At 35.4% G+C, this 12987-nt stretch overlaps 1 long non-coding RNA gene across 1 annotated transcript in view; it reads right to left on the bottom strand.

Moving 5' to 3' along the window:
• Positions 1-987: 987 nt before the first annotated feature.
• The window catches only part of LOC147651670 (uncharacterized), a 31701-nt gene continuing 19701 nt past the window's right edge, over positions 988-12987 (bottom strand). The window contains exons 5-6 of the long non-coding RNA XR_015273717.1: positions 2895-3048; positions 988-2659 (exon numbers count right to left, since the gene is read on the bottom strand). This is a non-coding gene — a long non-coding RNA (uncharacterized LOC147651670). The remainder of the gene's footprint in view (positions 2660-2894; positions 3049-12987) is intronic.

Genomic DNA, 12987 nt, shown 5'->3' with positions numbered 1-12987 from the left:
TTGTTCCTTTACCTTCAAGCAAAAAAACTCTAAAGCAGTTTATAAACCTTAAAATGTTGAAGTGAGCAAGAGTCCGATAAGGACCACTTTACAAAGGTTTTCCTGAAAAAAATATATTCCTTGTAAAACTTGAAAAAGTTTAGGGTAGTTTACTAGAATAACCAGAGAATTTACTAGAATAACCAGGGATACATAGCACTGTAGTTGACTGTTTTATCTGGACTAAAATATTTTTAAACATCAATGGAAATGAACTGAAGGAACAAAACTTTGCATCATCAAAATAATTCTTTTTCTGTATTACATAAATTAATATCCTAAATAGTGGAGAAGTTCTTCCATCTAAGAAAAAAATCAAATACATTCTCTTAGCCCCTTTGAAATACACCTCACATGCATTTGGATCATGAGAAATTCAACCAGCTATTTTATCTAAAATAATGAGTATAATTTTATCTGAAAGGTAAAAGGATATAGTTTCATACTGAGTGACATGGACAACTAACTGCTGTACTGAATGAAGACAAAAACAAATCCTGTGGTTTTATAGGCAAGACATCATGAAAGAAACAAGACAAATTCCATGAAAGATAGATATTCATATTCTGAGTTTGAGGTTTACAGGCATTTCGGATCAGTTTTGTATCTTACTGTGTCCTTCCAGCTCTTGGAAATAAGGCTAGAACTGTGCACATGCAGATGAGAAAATACACACTAATTGTGAACCTGCAAGGTAGTAAAGAGTCAGTATGAATCAAAGTATAACAAAATCTTAAGCCATGTACTCACTCCATGTTAATATATCTCCTGCAGGGTAAATTATGACCTATCACTGTACTTTTCTAGTTAGTTCATGAAATACATTATTAAAGGCCAAAAAAAGTCAACCAAAAGAATGCTTCATCTTAAAAAATGTTCAGTAAAACTTCCAATGATTTTGAGTAGGGACTAGTTCAATCAAGTGAGAATTCATTTTTTAATTCAGTGTAATTACTTATTATGCTGCTTAATGCAATAGCATGATATGGCTTAATTTGCTTCTTTGGATAAAAATTTCTTATTTCATAAGAAGCTTCCTTTCCATAGTCCCTTTTAGAGCTATTAGTCAGAAGATGTGTTCACTGTTTACTGTCACACATTCCAAACAGGTTCACTAACTTGTGGGATGGGTGGGAATGCCTGTGGCTAGGGAGGAATTCAGTCTAGCCTAGGGAAATAAGAACAAAACCACCAGAACCAAGACTACCAGAGGATTCAACTACATGCATTCAGTGCATGAAGTTTCTTTGTAGGAAAGAAGTTTCAGATGCAGAACTGTTTGTGGAAGGATATGGACATTTTTTCAAATGACCATGTTAATATATGACCTCCAGTAAGTCCTGCTGAAATGAACGGGGTAAATTCATTGTTCAAAGTTGTATACAGTAAAAAGTAGGGCTTATCTCTTTCTCACTTTTAAAAGTGTTCCCTTCTCTAATCTTTGACCTTAGTCTCATTATGTTCAATGTAGCTGTTAAAAAGGAAATCAATTAATATATTCAAATTATTGACATTTACCTTACAAGGAAAATAATCAAAATTATAAACCTGGGTCATATTTTTATCATGCGTTACAAAGCTCAGGGTATCTTGTGATCACAGTTACACAGTAACTCTGGTACACAAGAAACAAAGCCTTGTTATATTAAGAAATCATCAGCACACCTTAAACAATTGAATTAGACTTCATAGGTATAATAATTAATATGTGCAAAATAGAGGAACAAAGGATCAAAACAACTTAATTAAATGCCAAACTTTACAAGCATATCCTCACCTCTGATACATGGACTTAAAAGCATGTAGGCAAGACTCACAGTAGGAACCATTCTTTGGTTTAATTAATTACTGGAATAGTTAAATAGCATTGACTGAAGAAAATATAGGATCACTTAATGGAAATGCAGAAGTTCATAACAACCTCCAAGGTGTAAAATAAGAAATTATTTGATCTCGAACTAATAGCTGTTTAAAACATGATTTTAAACTTCCAAGATTAATTCAAAAATATTACATTTTAAAAGAAAAATATTATATTTTCAGTAATTTAAGAAAAAAAGACTATTCTCAAAATGACTACAAAATTCTCAAAAAGTACAAAACATAATTACAAATTAATTTTAAAACTGAAATTTTATTTCAGATGTGAGCTGTATAAATTAGAGCTCTGTAGCAAGTTCTAATTCACCCAGTCAGCTCCTTACACATTAGAAAATGCAAGGTTGCTTTTTCTTGGCACATTTCTGGGATAATATTTTCTAAATGCTTTAATTTGGAAATATTTTTTAAAATATCAGGCACAAATATACGTTTCTTTAAAATATTAACAGGGTTTTGTGGAGATGCGAATAAACTGCTTACGTATATGAAAGACTAATGAAATTATTTTAGGCCAAACAGGTACAAAAGGACATAGCCAGGACTCCTGCTGAATTCCTATCAATGGACCTCCACAAGCCAAACCTTGGCTCCTTCAGTGGGGACACATGCAGATACACAGACATCTATCACATCTATTGACTGAACTCAAGATCAGCTGGAATTCCAAGTCACAAAAATATGGCACCATTCCAATCTCTTAATTAGTTGTTATATACCCTTATCACTTAGAAGATTTTTCCTGTGAAAACAAAACAAAAAAATTATAATCCTAGTATAAATATTAATTATATAAAATTAAAAATATACAAAAACAACAAAACCAAACCAAACGAAAACAAACAAACAAACAAAACCAAACCTGCTTTAAATTCAGGTTAAATTCAGAAATATAACTGTAAAGGATCTAGCCCCAAATGTAGAGATAAGGGAAATGTCTTCTCATTGTATCAGATTATATGAAGGAATATATGAACCTCAGGACATGCAGTTAATTAAGAGCTGAACTGGAACAAAGCTCATGGCTTTCAAATCGGGAGCTAATGTGTTGCCAGCTGGAATGCATGGAACCCCCATGGTAAAGCTGGAAATGCATGTTTATAAACGGTGTTCCTCCGTGTTTTCTGTGCTCTGGAGAAACACAGAACAGTAAAAGATACATACTTATAAATCCCAATTAAAAAAACATGACCAAAAAAAAAAAGCACAACAAAAGAGAAAAAATTTTTATTATTATTTTTTTCCTCCCCAAAAAAGAAAGAGGAACTCCTTCCCCTGAAAGGATAATGGAAAATTGAGGAGGGAATAGCACTGAGTATCTTACACAAATGAATTGTGTGCTTCCGCAGTCCACCATTTTTTTTTTCAATTTCTTAACCAAATTTGACAGGAGGATTTAGTTTGTCCAGTTTCTTTTAAAAACTCAGTCAGAAAGTTAACAATCACCTTTAGAAAAACTTAAGAGAACTTGGTGATTACTGTTCATTTGCATAGAGAGATTTAAGCAAAGGAATTAGGTGTGGTTTAGGTCAATTTCAAGCAGACATATAACTGATTGAAGGAAAGCTCTACCTCATCAACTTAATATAGTAATAATAATATTCAGAGAAATCTGTCAATAAAGCCCATTTTGTGTCTGAAGACCTACATCACCATTGCACACGTCCTAGCAGAGTGCATGCTCCTAAGACGAGATGTAACCAAAGTACCATGTTACACTCATGAAGGAATGCCTTCCTTAAGCCCCAAAAAAGGTCCTTCACTGTGCCAGGAAAGAAAAAGAGATCAAGGAAACCTAGAAGTGCTAATTGTATTGCTCTCTGAAATGAGATGCTAATTCCACATTTACACTCTTTCAGTTAAGACTACCTAAAATAAGAATCTGCTAATGATAAAAAGAAAGCTGCCTGATAGAACCATGAAAAACAAGCAAAACTACCATTGTTTCTGCGGTTCAATTTCAGCATCACTGGTGAGATACTACTGGAAAAAGATCTTCTAAGAGATACAATTAAGTATTTTTTTATTATCAACAACTAGGATTTTGAGACTGATAGTAGAACTTATAGTAGTCACAAATCACTCCAAATGCATATTATACTGTCTATTGTGCAGTCCAGAAAGAATATAGATTTTAATGAACAAAATTCAATTTATGTCTAATTTGATGCCTACATTAATATGTCTGTTCCAAATACTCTTTATAAATAGAGGTCTAACAAGTAAAATCATATGATATTCATCCCATTATTTAAATTAAACACCTTCAATTCCATTAGGTCAAGTCACTTGCATTTCTGCATTTACTAACTCTTAGCTAATCCAAAATGCCAGTAAGAATTTACCAATCCTAAAAATAAATACCTCTGTCTATTTCTAAACCATTCCAGATATCTGTTATAGAAGAAATTAGGAATAATAGGATTCTTATTTCTCTAGACTATAACTATTTTAGTAATTTAGAGATAAAAGCAATTAGTATTAGATCCTTTTTGCATCTCATTTTAATTGGTATTATATCAAATATTCTTATTCTTCATTGGATTGCTCCTTTACAGGATTCTAATATTAGCATGTCTTTTGTACCTTTTAACTATGTGAAATGTTTCCAGTAAGGGTAATAATAAGACCTCTTAGACATCTTTTCCATTTGCTAGTCAACTAACATGGTAAGACTAATATTTAATGTTATTAATAATTCTCAAGTCAGGAGTTCAGAATTAAATAAGGAATACAAAAGATTGCTAAATTTAAAGCACTGTTTAATTTTTGGTAGAGGTATGCAAATCAAGAACTAGTACAACGCCTGGGAGAAAACTGTTTAAACATGCTTGAATTTCTCTTTAGCTCTGTTTAACCTTCAGGTTTTTCTTTCCTGATAAACATTTTCCCTAATGCCTGCTGTGCAAAGAACAACAAGAAAATCACCAAAGCTCCCCACACTGCATCAGTGACTTTTCCTCGGTCATTATCTTACAGCTACCACGAGTAGCATGAAAGGTGTGATTTCTACCACTGCCAACAGGGATCCAGGGCAAAGGATTCAGCATGGTGCCTCACAGGGAGAAAACATCATGGTCTAGGAGCTGCATCAGGACCTATCTAAATTCAGTCTCCAGCCTCCAATGCTAGAAGAACACATTCCTAGTGCTCTTAATGCATGTAATCCCTTTTCCTGTTCTTGAGTAAAACTGGAGCAATACAGTCACTTTTGCTAGCTTGGTGATGAGCCCATTGACTTCTCTACTAATGACAAGGGGAAAACAACAGTCCTAATATAAACTGATAAGGGGTAGTCTAAGGGGAAATGAAGTGCACAGTATATGCTAAAACATTTTAGCTTTATGTAGGACAATAAGATATGTTACACTTTTTAAAATACATTGAAAGTGTTTCTTCCTTGATAAAACTTTAATCTTAGGTATGTCAGGGTAGCTTTTGTTGGCTTTTAAAGCCATAAAAACAATACTTGTGAGCCAAGAGACTGCCTCAGGAATACTTCGTGATTAAGTCTGGGTTTTATTTTTTTTGTTATATTATTGGTATTTTTAGCCTGAAAGAATTTTTAGGTCTAACATTAGCTAAAATATAACTACATTTAAATAGAAAACAGATTTCTTTTTTCTCTCTCTTTTTTCCTTCTTTTTGTATATACATATATATAAAGACAGAAACATGGCTTAAAGAATGATTCAATAATCTCTGCATTACCCTCAGTTGTTGAAAACCCTGATTTTCAAGGAAAAATACTGTCATATTCTACAGTTACATAAATAAATATACAGTATGCTTAGATACTATGGGACAGAGGGTGATTGTAAATATCACTTAATAGCTATACCATATGCACCAATAGTTGTTTTGGGCATTTGCTTTCAGCTCAGAATATAAAGCTTCTATCAGTTTTCAGATGGCAAAACCTGCAACACTTCCAATTAGGAAACGGGACATAGATCTACCCAGTATTTGCTGAAGATAAAGGAAGAGGTGTAAAAAGTCATACATACCTGAAAACTAAAGACTAAGTAAACATAAATCAGAGTTCTGTGGGACTAGATTATATCCGTGACATTTTATCCAATTGTTTCTGTCTCCCCTGTTATTCTTTGTTAGAGATCTGAAAGTATAAGACTTCAAAAGTCTTATGGGGACGAAGCTCATGGGGTGTGAGAGAGAAAAATAGCCTAGATAAAAGGTCAGAAGTTGTGGAAAAGGACATAAAGTAGAATCCAAACATAAGTACCATGTGTGATAGATTCCAAGGAATATTTCCATTGAAATTATTACTGACACAAATTTTTGAGAATAAGTGCAGATATGTGTGCATGTGCATAGCAACAGACAAGCCAATAAATCAGTGTGAGATTAAACACCAATGCCATGAGACAGTGAACAAAATATTGAACACACACACACACTGTACACACCAGAGACATTGCAGTTCTCTATACTGTAATTTTTTGAGGTTCAAATTAATTTAATTATTTTTGCAGTAGTAGAAATCCAAGGCTAATTTTAGCTTATTTTAAAAAAGTACACTCTATGTAATACTAGCTAATATAGTCTTTTGTGGTACATTTTATAACATCAATATTTCAAATAAAAGAAAACAACATATATGCATATGAATATAAAAATATGAATGCATGTATTGAATTCTATAATTGTATCTTCATTTGAATATGTCTGCTACAAATAATTTTGTTTGGAAAAGGCAAAGAGTGTCTACACGCATTTTTTCCTCAAAATGAAATCTAGGAATTGCATATGGTTTTCTTTTCAAGCAGAATAGTTTCCAAATTGACCTATACATCTATGTAAAGAATACTCTTTTTTGTGTACAATGATTGCTTTTTTTATATTTATGCATTAAAAACTTAGTCAATATAAACAGCATTGTGAACACACATTAGAAAATTTAATTAAACTATTAAATGTGTAACCTATTAAGCTTGAACTAAAAATTGTCAAATACCAGGGAAGCCATTCCAAAAATATAAGCACGTTTATACCACCATTAAGAAAACATACCCAAAAGGAGTTACAGAGCATGGTTTCATAGCCACATGAAATAATATTTTTCTAAGTCAAAAAGATAATCAAAACTAGCTCATAAAAATCACACATACTTGTTAAGGGAATCAAATACCTATGTCCCTAAAAGAGGATAAATAAATTAATTTCATTAGTTGCACTGTGTAAGGCCTTAATCAATGATTTATGTATGTGTTTATGCACACAAAATACTTCATGGATAAATCTCACACATGTAGTTCAAGAGAAATTAGCTGTTGTAGGATCAGGTCCTAAATAAGTGCATGCTCAGATGACTGGGAAGCTGTTCCTGAGATTGATACTCAGCCAACCTCAGTGTTGGCTATTTAATTGAATAATCCAACCGAATGCATTTGAATTGGATTATTTGTGGAGTTAATGCAACACAACATGAGAAAAATGGCAGCATTGCACCATTAGAGATGACAATTGTTGGTTGATCAACCTGAAGTTATCATGCTGCAACGTTAATGAGAAGCCTGAAAAAAACCTCAGGGGACAGAGGCAAAGAAATGCTTCCTTAATTAAATAATATGTTAAAATCTTTAGTCATTACTACCATCAATCTATTTTCATGGATTGTTCAGGAGAATTAACCAAGCCAAAATTGGAGGTATCATAATGTCTTAAAAACCTATAAACATGTAAGACAAAATTACTTAAGTGTGTAAAGTTGGCATGCAGAACAGAATTAATCCCATTTACTGAACTTTGTTCCTGCTTAGTTTCAGTCTTGCAGGGGCCAAGGCGATTACCTAGCTCATTTCACAAACTAATTCTATGAAATGCTAACAGCCATCCCTAAGTCACCATTTGCTTTTACAAACACATCCATCCTGCTGTGCCATTGCCAGCTGATGAGTGATGAGAGGCATCAAAACAAAGTAATTAAGAGAAATATAAGAAAGATGGTGCATCTTAATGACAGCCAATATTAATTATGCCCTGTGAATGCCCACTACAGCTCAATGGTCACTGCAGGAAAGAATTATTAGTGGCAACTTATTCCGATTTTGCGAGCCAAATTGTACTTGGACTCCTAGAGTCCATCCAAACATCCATATGAACTGAGATGAGAGCAATTTTATAGCTGAAGATGGGCATAAGGCCCCTGTCACAAAGCAGTGGCTGGAATAGAATGGCTGCCCACAATGATGGAGTGCCAAGGCACTTGTGGGTCCCTATTCCATGTCAACTAAATAGGGGGAGGGACTTTTGGGCCAGGCAGCCCACGTGGGGCAGTTTGAACACCAGGATCCTTGTACTGCTCCTATTTATTGTTTGCTTTCCCATATTCCTTTTGTGCTTTTCTGCTAAAACAGGTGCAGTCAGGAGAAAGTGCCTCACACAGCACACCAGCGATCAGCCACACGCCACACGCAGCGCAGTGCAAACATAACCCACAGGCTGTTTTCAAAATACTGACTGAAAACAAACACACAGAAAGAAATCAAACCCCCTTTGCAGGAAGTCCTCATGGAAAACACGAGCACCGTCTTCCAGGATACATGGGGTGATGGGGAAGGATGTTTGATTAGCTGTTCAGTGTGCTGCTGATGATTCACAGGGAATTATATGATACTCCTCTGTTGGAGAGGATGATAAGATACAGGCCATGCAGGGACAAATCAATCTGGCTCACCTCCCTTTAACAGAAGGTGTGTTTAATTTAATAGAATTATATCCTCTTAGGGTTCACTGTGAATGGATAAAAAGGTGATGGCCAACACTGGCACCGTGTCTTCAGTCTAGTCCAATATTTCCCTACTCCTGATGTTTGGAAATGGTGTTCTGAAACCTGAATTAATCTAGTTTCAATTCATGAAATGTTTCATATGAAATTCATCACTCCTTCTATGCATCAGTGAGAAGATGGAAACTCCAGTCAATTCAGGAGGCCAGTTTCTGTTTAAGCCATCTGAGACAAGCAAGCCTTCACTAAGAAAAAGAATGGTGGAAGGCAACCTTGAACTTTGATGTGGATGTCTTGAGATAAGGAACTGATACAAAAATCTATTTTGTGAATGAGAATTAAAAAAAAAAAAAAAAAAAAAGGAAAGAAAAGGAACCTAAAACGTTAAGTTGTTCCCAAAAGAAAAAGCATTTTAAGTTAATAGCCACAGTGAAAAAGAAAATCCCATATGGAATGAATAATTTTTCTAACACGTCTTTTTTAATTTGGAATAAGATTTGTGATAAAAATGTTAATGCTGGGGATTTTAAGTGACAGAATATTATTCTAACTCATTCCTTTAAAGTGGCAAAAAAAAGCCCTCACAAAAGCTCCTTTGTTAGGCCTAGTTTAGGCCACCTTAAAGCTCCTTTCAATCAAAGTACAGCTTCTCATTAAGGGAAAAATGATTATTAACATCCTCATTTTGCTTCCTCATGTGAATTATTTGCATTCAAAAATGTGCATGGCATTAGTTTCAGGGTAAATGCAAATATGACAGCAGGATTTCTCACCAAGCTCCTTTTTATTATTAGCTCTTTTTATGCCCTCCATTTATTATTCCCTCATCATTTTTCACAATGTATTAAAATGTTTCATTTCCTAAAATAATAATATTTTCCTTCATTTAGTAATTGTCTCAGTCCAGTCCACAAAAGTTTCCATCACAGTGCCTTCGGTCTATGATTTGGAATAGTTTATAATAATTGTTCATCACTGCTCAGGGGAGCCTTGGGCATTAGCTATCACAGTTACAGAATCCCTGCTCTCCCACTGAGTACGTGATTATTTTAGGTGAAGTTCATGTAGCAGGGGGATAGGGCAGGGGCATGGCAAAGCTTATATTGTGACTGTCCCTGATAGACTCTCAGCCGGTGGTCTGAAGATAAATTGAGATGTTATTCTGTTTTTAAGCTTTGTCTGTCCCATATCTGCCAGAAACAAGGCCAGCTCAAAAACATATTTTGAGCTTATTTTAAATACAACACCAAAAGGAAACAAATAAACTATTATTCTGACTCACCTTCCTGACATTTTAAGAGAAATGATCCTGGGTGCTGAAGATTAGTCAAAGCATAGTGTGTTCAGTTAGAACAAAATCAAGTTACCAGTGGCACACTCTCTGCCAGGGTTGTATTTGATAAACTGATTACAATTACTTCTTTTTTCCCTGGTCATATTAAAGAAATGAAAATAGATCTGACTAATAAAAGCAAACTAATAAAATCATTTGATCATCCTGATTCACCGCACTTCATCGTGCCAAGCTTCCCTGTTGACTCTCAAATTGTTATTGTCAAATTCTCAAGCATTTATTACACTCAGGATGACTTACACATTCCTTTTTCTGTCACTGCACTGATGTCCATCATCACACCACCACCACCATTTAATTGCAGCAAAGACCACTCTGATACCACCCAAAGAATATGAAAAAAATGTTGTTTCAGAGTACCAAATTCTGTACATGAACTGAGATAGCATCAGATTCAGAGATGTATCTGAATACATGTAAAAAGAGTTCATGGTTGACATAATTTTTATTTTCTTCCAGAGGAGGCCCTGACATCTACCATAATATCATTTACCACTATGTCACTGAAACATTGTTACTGAGTTTGACCTACGATGCTGAAAATTACTGAGAGGAGTAGAACCAATAAAGCAGTTACTGGCAGGATGCGTGCTAAAAGCAGATCATATCCTATTTATATCTTTCCTATGCCCTATTCCATCTCACTTACACAAAGGTATGTGCCCATTTTGTACTCATGAGTGTCAGTGTGAGTAATCTATGTAATTGTGAGTTCAAGTAGCATAACTTACTGCCTTGGAATTTGTTCTTTTTCTTGAAGTGGTTTCTGAGTTATAGTGGACTAATTTTCTGCAGTGTTCTGTGGGAGAGACTTAGGTTACCTTAGGGATCATAATAAAATGCACCAGAAAGAGATAGAAGTGAAGAAAAAAAGCAGAAGCACATCATCCCCATCATTTGGTTGTGACCCACTTAGCCAAATTAAAAGCGGCATAAATCAACTCCAAAAATTGTTCTACCCGCGTGAAATCAAGACAGACATGAATTGTGGGAGAGGAATATGGAGGATGGGTGTGGCAGAGAATTCAAGAGACTGCAGGATAAAATCATTGCTCACCAATCTCTTAACAAGCCTGCCAAATGTTACCATGGGCATTTCTAGCATTGTAACAGCCAGTAGCGAATTTTACATCAAAATAATATTTTGAACCTAAGAAATTCAAATAAGTGTGCTTATATGCTCTTTTTCATCTTTCTTCTCTATTTTCCAACTCTGATATGAGGATATGCAGCAATTACCATTATTATATGTTTTTAAAGACATATTTAGCTCAACAACATTTCTTTCACTCTTTAACCATAGATAATGAAATCAGTAACTTTTTCCCTGTTCTTTTCAGATGTCCTTCAGAGTACTAAGCCTTTCATTTGGGCAAGTAGTACAGCTTATTAAAATAAATTCATTTTAATGCCATCTAATACTGCAATGATCAGTTAATTATGGACCCCTGTTTATTTTTCCAGTCCAAGATGAAGAAATAAAATCATGACCTGACAATCAGAGGAGTGTATTTCTATGATTTAAACCTTAGTGTAGCACTCGGACACACCCCGAGTATCTCATTATTTCAGGAATAGTAAGGAGAGGGCCACAGATTGAAATGCAAGGCTATATTGGCTGTTTACTAATTTTTGCCAGTCAGCTCTGCTTCCACTTCCTTCACTATATGGAGATATTCTGAAAAATAGACAATAAAATAACACCTACAGTACAGATGGGTCACAAACCCAAAATCTGAACTCCTGTCAAGACTAGTAAAATTATGCCGTTTCAAGTACTTGTTGAAAGGCCAGTTTGTTTTTGCCATGGAAACATTATTTGGAGGGAATATTATAGACTAAATATTTTCTCTTAAAGGTGAGAAACACAGAAATTAAGCAGTTCTTCCAGAATACTTCCAGTGTTTTTTTACTTGGAAAGTGGTGTGTTTCCATCTTGGACCTTTCTATTATATGCAACTATTCTCCCTAGTGGGGACAGCAAAGAGTTGTCTCATAGCTATATTTCAGAAGGGGCTGCATGTCAGAATGGTTACTCTAAGGAGCTATAGTCTGTCCCGTGTTTCTGTTCCCCAAAGCTGAACACCTCACATTTTTGTTAGGCAATCAAGAAAACTTTTCATCTAACTGTGATAAAAGCTGTACCATAAATCTCTCTTCCTTCTCCTCTCAGCATTCGTATTTATCTGTTCCAAAGTCCCTCAGAATGGGGCAAGAATCTCTGTTTGGACCTATGGCATAGCTGGATCAGAAGCTGAGCAGCAGCCACCCTGCCCTAGGTGAAAGAAGTCAGGATTCACTGAGGGCAGGGTGCCACCAGGACGAGATACAGACTGCAGTTGACAGAACACTTACTTATATCACACACAGGCTGTTATTCTTTAGACCTATGAGACCAAATCCTGACCTACACATCTATTGGCTTCCAGCTACATAAATATGTTTTTCCCCCAGACCAGATTTATGGAAGTATGAAATCTTGCACAGCTCCAGGCAGAAGTAGCAGCATGAGCACTGACTCAGCTTTGCTGAGGTCATAGTCTTTACAGAGCCAGCAAAAAGGACTGGCCATTAATTTTCTCCAGTATGATTTCACTTTTCTCATTATGTGAAGAAGTGTTGTTCCAGACTAGTAGGCTGTGGCTGTAGGTTGGGGAGAATGCATTTCAGTGAGGCAGCGCTCATAAAAAAGTGCGACAAACTTGAGTGTGAAGGTTATCCTTGTTGCTAATGACATAGCAAAATGAAATCTCTGCCCAGACAATAAGGACACTGACAGTGCTGTGCTAGTGGCAATAGGGCCTCCTACAAACTCCACTGTGAGGCACAGACACCAGTGCCCAATACACTTAAGTTGTAATTTTACCACAGCTGGCAACAAAGTACAAGAGAGCCGCTGGCTTGCTCCACACCCCCTGCCCTGGTGGGACGGGGAGGAAATTCTTTGGGAGACAAACAGTTTAATAAT

Source organism: Cyanistes caeruleus, chromosome 9, assembly GCF_971803275.1.
Source record: "Cyanistes caeruleus chromosome 9, bCyaCae1.hap1.1, whole genome shotgun sequence".
In the NCBI taxonomy this organism is placed as follows: domain Eukaryota; kingdom Metazoa; phylum Chordata; class Aves; order Passeriformes; family Paridae; genus Cyanistes; species Cyanistes caeruleus.
Note: the sequence above shows the minus strand (reverse complement) of the source record. Positions and strands in the feature narration are given on the sequence as shown.